The sequence below is a fragment of the Limulus polyphemus genome, unplaced genomic scaffold (assembly GCF_000517525.1).
Source record: "Limulus polyphemus unplaced genomic scaffold, Limulus_polyphemus-2.1.2 Scaffold847, whole genome shotgun sequence".
Classification (NCBI taxonomy): Eukaryota; Metazoa; Arthropoda; class Merostomata; order Xiphosura; family Limulidae; genus Limulus; species Limulus polyphemus.
In genome coordinates, this window is record NW_013666457.1 from 152,756 (window position 1) to 163,239 (window position 10,484).

A 10,484-nucleotide genomic window follows, 5' to 3' on the forward strand; every position below is an offset into this window, starting at 1 on the left:
ATAGAGGTGCTGCTGCCTTCTCTCTGGTCAGTAGTTCAGATAGCCTTAGTTAGTTAATTTGTTTGTTTGTTATCAAGAGGAAGTTATACAATGGACTATCTGTGCTCCAACCACTGCGGGTATCGAAAACCGATTTATAGTGTTATAAGCCCTCGGACTTACTGCTGAGCCACCGGGGGCGATAGTCTTAATAGCTTTACCATAAATACAAAATAACATACAAAAACTGCATTGAAAAGTCATCCATTTTTATTTCCTGCCTATAATATAGTGTCCTCTAGTGGTATAAGTAACATTAGATACTGAAAATGTCGAAATTAAATTGATTCACGCCTTAAGCCTTCACCGTAATTTTTATATCATTATTTGTAAATAACATGCAAATATTTCAAGTGTAAACTCGTGCTGATATTCATACATATATATATATATATACAACAATTTCGTTTTTTAATTGTTTAATTTATTATTTCAGCTTTGATAATATACAGGTGCATCACACTATATAATCAATATTATAGTTAAATATTCGAAGAGTAAAATCACAAAAAAATGCACAAGAATGTTGAAAAGTACGATTATTTTAAGATTAAATATTTCTTAAGCTAAATGAACAATGACTGCCTAATTACGGTTATCATCCACCAGTGGGACACCTATTAAAATATACCAGTTTCTTCATATTTCTTTGTCGATTTTTTAAATGATTTTATAAATAGTAAATTTCAAATTGTTCGCGCATCAATTTATCATATTTATCCGATGTGTATTTTTATCATAGACTGAAATATCTAATCATGTTTATCGTTTCAACATGCTAGTTGAAAAACTGAAAATACGACCCATGGTTTTATTTTTTTTCAATAAAATAAGTTAAAAATTCACACCAGATTATCTAAGAGCGTTTAACACAATAATTACTAATAATGAAAACTATATGTATACACTGCTTCTTTATATATTTTCGTCAGCCTAAGAATATCCTTGTTGATTATATAAATAACATGGACATTCATAACGTTAAGTTTTGGTTTTGATTATCGGCTTTCGGCCATAACTGAAGTCTTTATCGTGAAACTAAACAATACTCTAGTACTGGAGTGAACGATTTTAGCTTGATAGAATTTCCTAATATTGCAACCCCTACCAACATTACACTCTTGTTAAACCGAAACAACTGATTCTGCGCTTGTAAAATATCCCGTGCGTCGAGGTGAAAGTATTTATTACGATCATTTACAATCTCTGCAGAAGGCACAGTAGGTGGCTACAAGCCAAATTATACTTTACCTTACGAAAATGTGATCATACACACGCACAAAGTAAATTTTACTACTTAAAGTGTTTTCAGTGAGAGACGAATCGTTGATAAGTACATAAGCAAGTCTTAGATATTTCTACAGCACGTGAAGACATGAGTCATCTAGTTGCCTGGTCATAAATATTGCCCTGTGAGAATCTTCATGTTGAAACTCGATCATCAGATTAAATTTCGAAATTTTCACAAGTGTTCCAAAACTGAGAGGTCGCTCTCGAGATACTGATTTTTCCTAGACTTCAGAGTAACGGTTTTAGGCTTAACGATATATCAAAATTTGTCTAATTCAAAATTGTTACTACTTGAGAATAACGGAACAAATATATCAAAAAGAAATCGCGATAATTTAACAAAAGCTATAAAAACAATGTGAACAGTGACTTTAAACTCAAATTTCAATACCAACGTACGACATTTTTCTGCTGGAAAATTAGTAAGGTATTTCTAAAAGAAATAGTAACATTATTTATTCTCCAGTAAGAAAATGCGATATTAGGTTATATAATTTGAAATGATGTAAGTAAAGTTTGTCGCTTTGTTGAAGATAAAATTATCTGGAACAGAAATGACGAAGTTATATAATATTAGCTTTACAGCTTATATTTTTAGCTTCACCATGTCGTAATGTATACACCATGAAAATATCAAAAAGCAAGTGCTCTTATTATTATTAAATATATTGTGCTGTTTATAATACTGTCTTCTTGACGGTGATGTTAGACACTGCAAGCCGGCTCTGTCTACTGAGGGGCGATCTGTTAGTTGATATTCTGTTAAAAAAAGTACAACAACATAGTCATAAATTTATAAAATAACATCTTAAAGAAATATTGCTTTTAGGTAATAAACTACACAATCTCTGGTTTCGCTAGTGTCTTATTATAACTAAAGAAACTTCACACTTGTAAATTAGTTTTCTAATCAGTAAAATGACACTTATTACACAGCCCCTGTAGCTGAAAAAAGCAGACATTGTTCATTTAAAAGCGTAAGACTAATTTACTGATATTAAGCCTTTTCATTCCTTCACACTTTGCATTCTTTATTGTTTTTTATTGTAAAACTAGTCACCATTACAGCTCAATTTTTACGGTTTTCATTTCTACTAAAGTTCTATAAATTAATACTTCTTTGTTTTTGTTGGTTATCTGCCCAGATATTGGTGTTTTAGTTCCAGCGGACATAACAACTGCCTATTGAGTATACAGATAAGACAATTATTATCGACGTTTCACAAAGTTTTGAGGTCAGTTTCATCACAAATTTATATTTCATTCTGAAGTCCATCACCACAGGTTACTCCTCCTCTAAGTCATGTTTAACAGAAAAATATTGTTACATATCTGCTTGTTTGATAATTTCCCCTAAAAATTCTTTCCGAGAAACATCATCGATACGAGTTCTTTCTTAATTAAAACTAGTTTATTCTTTCTCGATACAACGTTGTAATACACAGAATTTCCACAGCCACTTTAAACTTAACTATTTTTATAAACACATGCTATAATTCACAGCGATTCACACACTTTACTTACGGTGCCTACTGCTCGCTTAACTCAATTATTTCTCTTCAATCTATCTCCGGCTTATATACTAAAAAAGAGGGCGTTTAGCAAACGCTGGGACATTTGTGAGGTTGCCCGCTAAGTCACGATCCTTCTAGAAACTCCAGCGCGCATTCTCCCACGTCGCATGACTTCTGCTGTCGTAACAATATCTAATAAAAGGCACAGTTGGTCAACTGAACGTTGACTTGAGCGTTATCATCGCTTTTATTGTCATTACTTGAACCTAGCTTCACGTTATTAAAGATTACGATATTCATTGTGAGTCAGCAAGTGACATTTATTTCCTTTGAGTCAGCAAGCGTCACTGATTTCCTTTGAGTCAGCAAGCGTTACTGATTTCCTTTGAGTCAGCAAGTGTCATTGATTTCCTTAGACTGTTACAACAAGTCTCTTTGAGCAGTAAACTTCGCATCAGCTGAATATTACCTCCCAAGTTTAGTTCATCATTGTTTCCTAATTAAACTCTCACATTAAGTACTACAACTTCTTTCCCTTTCAAGTTATTTAGTAGAACCTCGGGACAAGCTTCTAAATAGCTTTTTGAGGTCTTGAATTATCTTTATTTTGTCTTAAACCTTGTTTCCCAATTAAACTCTAACATTAACTACTATTCCTCCTTTTACCTTTACTTGACCAAGTAGAAATTCCAGTAGAATCTTCTAAACTTCTGTTTTAAGATCTTGGGTTGCTTTTATCAAGATTTCAGTCACGATTCTCATATTCAAACTATCCTAATCAATTAGTTCTTTCACTTGAGATTGTCTAAAATGGTTTATTCTAGTCGAATACTGCTGTCTGTAGCACCTAGCACTTTGTCTTGTGTTTTCGCACTTGAAACACTTCATAAATTTCGTGTGAATTTATTGTAATAAGACATCGTGTATTTGACAAGTTAGTTCATAAATCTTATGAATGTATTCTTTCAAATGAAGAAGTGAATCAATGTAACCTGACCTGTTCTTAAGAATTCACCATCTGAGGATGCTCTGATCACAAACCGTAATTGATTCCCTCCCCCTATTCCGAGAGATTGGTTTTCTCTGGAATGCCCAGAAAGAATATACAATCATGACTAGTAAACATTGTTGAATTCCAAAGGTGTCAATTCGTGTTGGGAAGGCAGCGAGTTGGATGGTCAGTTGTTCATAATTATTTAAATTATCTCGAGAAATTATCTTGATCTTGTGAAATTCAAGATGTTTCTAGTCATGAGGCAAAATGTTGGATATTATAAATACATTTCCAGAATAGTTTATTTCAGTAAATGGAATAATGTGTGATGGATGCTGTTGCTTAAAGAGATGTAAAGGGGGTGGCTGGGTAATGGAAGCTTTAAATCCAGGTAGTTTGGTTGTTAATGATGCTATCTCTTCCTAAAACTGCTTCTCTCTTTTTGTGAATTTCATTAAATAGCCACCCCCAACCCCCTGCAGCATTAAATGCTTCTATTTCTCTTGGTGCTATAGCAACGTTAGTTCCCACACTCACCAATTTTTCAATTGGAGTATATAACTGGTATATCTAATTTGTTGAATATCTTTGTACCTGATATTAATTAATTTAACTGAAATTAAACACAAAAAAACTGGTCTTGCAGTTTATGGCTTTTTCAAGATTTCTGTCACTACTACGTTGTCTATACTTTTAATTTCTCACAGATCCTTGTCACGATGTTGTTTATGTCTTTAACTTTTCACAGTTTCTTGCTTGTTTGCTGAACGCAAATACACACATTTATATCGGGGACAAAACATGGGTTGTAATGTTATTGTTATGTAAATTACCCTATATTTTAGGTTTTACCATAAAAAAATAGCTCTAACAAATATAAACAATTATGTAATGTGAGGTTACACCGCAATTTCACTCATCATGTGTTAAATTGATATATCACGATGGTTATTTACATATACTGACAAAACAAGTATGTTATCTATGACATTAAGGGTATACAACGTGCAGCCATTTCTCTCATCATGTGTTAAATTGATATATCACGATGGTTATTTACATATACTGACAAAACAAGTATGTTATCTATGACATTAAGGGTATACAACCTTCAGGGCAACTTGTATCTTCTGTGCGATAGTTCTTGGGTTGTAATTAATGAGAGGACTGTCAGCTGAAACCTTATAGAAAAAAATATTATTATTGTAAAAATTCTTCAATATTTACTTTAGTAAGTGATCAAGTATCTGTTAATAAAAAGCAAAAATCTCAAATATTTGGTAAATAAAACACAAGAAAGACAGCCAAGGTTATAATATACTGTTACATCTTACACAATCAAGATATTAGGTTATAATATACTGTTACATTTCACAAAGCTAAGATATTAGTAAGGTTCTAATATACTGTTACATTTCACACAGCCAAGATATTAGATAGGTTATAACACATTGTCACATTTCACACAGCCAAGATATTAATTAGATTATAACGTTCTGTTACATTTCACACAATCGAGATATTAGGTTATAGTGTTACATTTCACACAGCCAAGAAATTAGTTAGATTATAACGTTCGGTTACATTTTACACAATCGAGATATTAGGTTATATCATGCTGTTACATTTTACACAGCCAAGACATTATTTAGGTTATAACACATTGTTACATTTTACACAGCCAAGACATTAGTAAGGTTATAACATGCTGTTACATTTTACATATAGTAGAGTATTGAATAAAGATCATTTGTCCTGAGATAATTTTAAGTAAAAAAGGACATTCCCCATGTAAGAATGTGGTAAATGCAACACAAGTTAAACAGTAAAGATAATGAAATGTGTGTTTTGTGCCTCAGATATTTGCCCGAAAGAAATACAAGGGCTACCTGAGCAGAGCCTTCCATAATCTTGAGCTGATAGACTAGAGAGGTTGCAACTAGTCAACAGCACCCATTGTCAACTCTTGAGCTACTCAAATTGTGAGATTTGACTGTCATTCATACATCGCATCCACGCCTCAAAGAGCGAAGCGCGTTTTTGCGGAAACATGTTGCGAACAATTAATACTCGGGTTCGCAGTCTAGATGTGCTAATCATGGGCTACGCCCGGTCCAAAAGTGAAATGACCTGCTGTCTATTTAAAAGAGGGTTTAACGTTTTTTATAGCTCTTTTTTTTATCTGTCACATCGTCCAGTTAACTAAAACTACTGTCAGGTATTTCGATTGAAATTAGTTATTGGAAAAATAATTAATCATCGAGGGTGCTCGAAGATTGAGCAACGTTCCTTCGCCCCACTTGAGGACTGGGAAATGACATGATCCTGGTTGTTAAATTAGAGGCTGTCGGGTCAATGGCTATCAAGACTGTGGACATAAGAGACATGTGGCATATCTCAAAACTAGGAGGTGAATGTGAAATGTGGAGCTGCAGGATTTCATCAGTTGCCCAGCAGGGTAGGAATAGTGAATATGATGTCCATTAAGACTATAAAACATGAAAGTGAGATTCCTCAGAATTGAGAATCAGGAGAGGAAGCGAGATGCGATATATAATGAAATATTAAGAGATGTAAGTGAATATGGGGTCTGCAAAAGAGGTGGAATTACAGAATGAGACTGTTGTGACGTCCTTCTACCTTGGAAAGATAAGATTGATGGTACAATGAAACTGTAGACACTGGTGTGACTTCCTTCTACCTTGTAAAGATAAGGTTGATGGTACAAAGAAACTATAGACACTGGTGTGACGTCCTTCTACCTTGTAAAGACAAGGTTGATGGTATAAGAAACTATAGACACTGTTGTGTCCTCCATCTACACTGTAAAGACAAGGTTGGTGGTATAAGAAACTATAGACAGTGTTGTGACGTCCTTCTACCTTGTAAAGACAAGGTTGATGGTACAAAGAAATTATAGACACTGGTGTGACGTCCTTCTACCTTGTAAAGACAAGGTTGATGGTACAAAGAAACTATAAACACTGATGTGACGTCCTTCTACCTTGTAAAGACAAGGTTGATGGTATTGGAAGACTATAGAAACTGGAGTGGCGTCCGTCAACGTTAGAAGGTAATAATGTTGATAGTATGGCAGCCCACAGAAAATTGTGGAAATTAAACGTCAATGTTATAAGGATTCTGAAAGATAGTCGTTAGTCCATTGTGTAATGTGGAAAATATTATAGAATAAGGTGTGACGTCATTAAAACTATAGAACATGGAGGTAACGGCGAAAAAGAAGCTTTGGAAGGCAAATGTTATATGCATTCAGCATTTGTTTGAGAGCGTGTTAATACGACATAAAACACTGTACAAGGTAAGTGTGGCGTCTATGAAGACTGCAACGTAGAGTAAAATGTTATTTACTGAGGTAGCCGAGCTTGGAGAACGTGAAAAACATGGCGACGTTCATCATCACTGACAAACGATAGTTTCGGTAACAAACTGAACTTAGAACATATCACGGTTACGTTATGTTACATCCATTGAACTTCAAAAACATGCAGGGCCGTCTTGAAATGATCCCAACCTTAGACACCCACTAAAATTTACTCGAATAGTATTATTAGTGTAGTGACGTTAATGAAAAAAACACACTAATAAATTGAAATTTTCAGCATTATCAACCAACGATTTATAACCAATGATGCACTTTCAACCAACGATTTATAACGAATGGTGTATTATCAACTACCAATTTATAACGAATGGTGTATTATCAACCAACGATTTATAACCAAAGATGCATTATCAACCAACGATATATAATCAATAATGTATTATCAACTAACGATATATAACCAATGATGCATTATCAACTAACGATATATAACCAATGATGCATTATCAACTAACGATATATAACCAATGATGCATTATCAACTAACGATTTATAACCAATGATGTATTATGAATTAAGAAGTAGAAATGATGCGATGTTAATGTTTTCTCTTAAGTTGAACAGTTCACACATTCCAATATTCTCAAAAGATGACAGTAAGAAACAAGTGGTTTGAGCGTGGTGTAGTGGTTAGCCTAATAGACTGTGAATCCGCATAAAAATGTTTAAGTGTTAAAAGACGTAATCTTGATATATAAGATGTGTGTGCTGTTGGGGATCCAGAGCTTTCCAATAGGGGTCTGTCTTTCCACGTCACTCTGGTGGGTACGACAATACCCCGTGCAGATAGCCACTGTTTAGTTTGTTGCGAATATCCGAAACAAACAAACAAAAACTGAAAACACGTTGTTAAAATACGTTAATAATAATAATAATTGCAATGTATGAAAAATAATAATAATAATTACAATGTATGAAAAATAATAATAATTACAATGAATGAAAAATAATAATAATTACAAGGTATGAAAAATAAGTACTAAAATTAGTACTAAATAATTTGAGTAACATCAAAAAACTTGATCAAGTGTTTTCGGAAGTGACGTTTTATGTAAAGATCCTCTTATGTGTAATAAGATATTTGAATTTAAATATAGTTTAGTCTGATCAGTTCCACGCATTCTTTGGGAATTTGTGAGCAAAATCTCACAAAATTCCACCCAGTAGTAGGATGGTTAGTGTTTTAAATCATTCGATGTAAGCTTCATTAAAACAACAACAACGTAAAGTTTAATTTTCTTACCATTTGTCTCTGGATGTTTTCGTTCTTGCACTTGTCTATCTATATTAAATGAGAAGAGGATATTAGAATCCGGTGAATTAGATAAATAGTTAATGTCTCATCTTCATAATCTAATAGCGTTTCAAACAATAACAATGACACGAAACTCGTGATGTTAATTTCTCGGGTTCGAATCCCCATCACACCTAAAATATTCCCCCTTTCAGTTGTGGGGCGTTATAATGTGATGGTCAATCCCACTATTCGTTCGTAAAAGAGTAACCCAAGAGTTGGCAGTGGGTGGTGATGACTAGCTGCCTTCCATCTAGTCTTACATTGCTAAACTAGGGACGGCTAGCGCAGATAGCCCTCGTGTAGCTTTGCGCGAAATTCAAACCGAACCTATTTTGATTTATGGGTTCATAGCGTTTTTAAAGTTATTTAATTGTAAATATTACATTGATGTTTAGATGTCTCATTTTTAATTCCGATATATTTATCAAGTTGTGAAATCCCCCTTTACTCCTTGGTTACCGTTAGAGGGACTACTTTGTTCGCCCGCTATTTCCATTCCGAGGAGCCATATGGGTTTAACTTGATAATGGTTTTTTCACACTGAATTCAGCGATATATGGTTTGCAGGGCCTTTTTTCACACTGAATTCAGTGATATATGGTTTGCAGGGCCTTTTTTCACACTGAATTCAGTGATATGTGGTTTGCAGGGCCTTTTTTCACACTGAATTCAGTGATATGTGGTTTGCAGGGCCTTTTTTTCAATATCATATACAATAAATAAATCAAATATAAGTTTTTCGCTATTATTTCTTCAAATTTATTTGGATTCTGGTAATACAAAATGCCTGGTTGCGAAAGGGTTAAAGAATCGTAGGTACTCACTTTTGCAAGGACCTGACCTCACAGCATCCGATTTTCTACAAATAAAGGTTACCTCTTCATCTACTACAGTATTCAAATTGAACCAAAAAGAAATACACAAAATAATGGAACCACGTGTGTGTGTGTTGTTATAGCAAAGCTACATCGGGCTGCTATCTGCTGTGTCCAACGAGGGGAATTGAACCCCTGATTTTAGCGTTGTAAATCCGAAGACTTACCGCTGTCCCACCGGGGGAATTTCCCAAAATGAGCAGACTTGTACTCCTCCTGGAATACCAAAAATAAGAGGTACTGGTATTGGTACTGAGTTACAATAAGTACCTGTAGAATTTCACCACAGTTTGTATCGAATATGAAATTACAAAGTTTAAAAACAAGATAAAAGTAAGAGCTACTCAAAACATTTCAAAACTATTTCTAACGTTCAAACGATATTGAAGTTAATTAAAATCGGATTAAAGGCATGGAGTTTGTTTGTTTGTTTTGAATTTCGCGCAAAGCTACAGGAGGGCTATCTGCGCTAGCCGTCCCTAATTTAGCAGCGAAAGACTAAAGAGAAGGTAGCTAGTCATCACCACCCACCGCCAACTCTTGGGCTACTTATTTACCAACGAATAGTGGGATTGACCGTGACATTATAAAGCCCACACACCTGAAAGGGCGAGCATGTTGGTGGGACGGGGATCAAATTCCAGCGTTTTATCAATTAGATCACCACAGATTCTGTCAGTCCTGATCACTTAATACAATGTGAACTGCGAACTGTATAAGAAAACAACACTCATGATATACAACATTGTTTATTGACAAAAAGGGGACATGGATAAACGTTTTGGAATTTTATCAGATTCCATCTTCAGTATCTAAAGCAGAATAAAATGAATTTACATCAGTCTTTAAACATTTTCAAAGTACAATTGCTAAATATAACGATAATTAAACAAATAAAACACTAAACAGTAATCATGGGGAGAAACTACAGCAAGAAAACGAAAAATCAGTAATACGAACATATTAAAAAATGTATAATTTAAATGAAGACTGCATGTTGTTCAGTGTTGGAGAGTGCTGTTTGATGTGGAGGGTTTCCTTAATCAATAATTCCAGGTCAGTGTTAGACTTG

At 34.2% G+C, this 10,484-nt stretch overlaps 1 protein-coding gene across 1 annotated transcript in view; it reads right to left on the reverse strand.

Annotated features, from left to right (window-relative positions):
- Positions 1-231: 231 nt before the first annotated feature.
- Positions 232-10,484, reverse strand: part of LOC106460840 (sodium- and chloride-dependent GABA transporter 2-like) — a 92,136-nt gene continuing 81,883 nt past the window's right edge. The window contains exons 15-17 of the mRNA XM_022387643.1: positions 8,484-8,522; positions 4,947-5,018; positions 232-2,088 (exon numbers count right to left, since the gene is read on the reverse strand). The gene's annotated coding sequence lies outside the window, so the exon portion shown is untranslated. The remainder of the gene's footprint in view (positions 2,089-4,946; positions 5,019-8,483; positions 8,523-10,484) is intronic.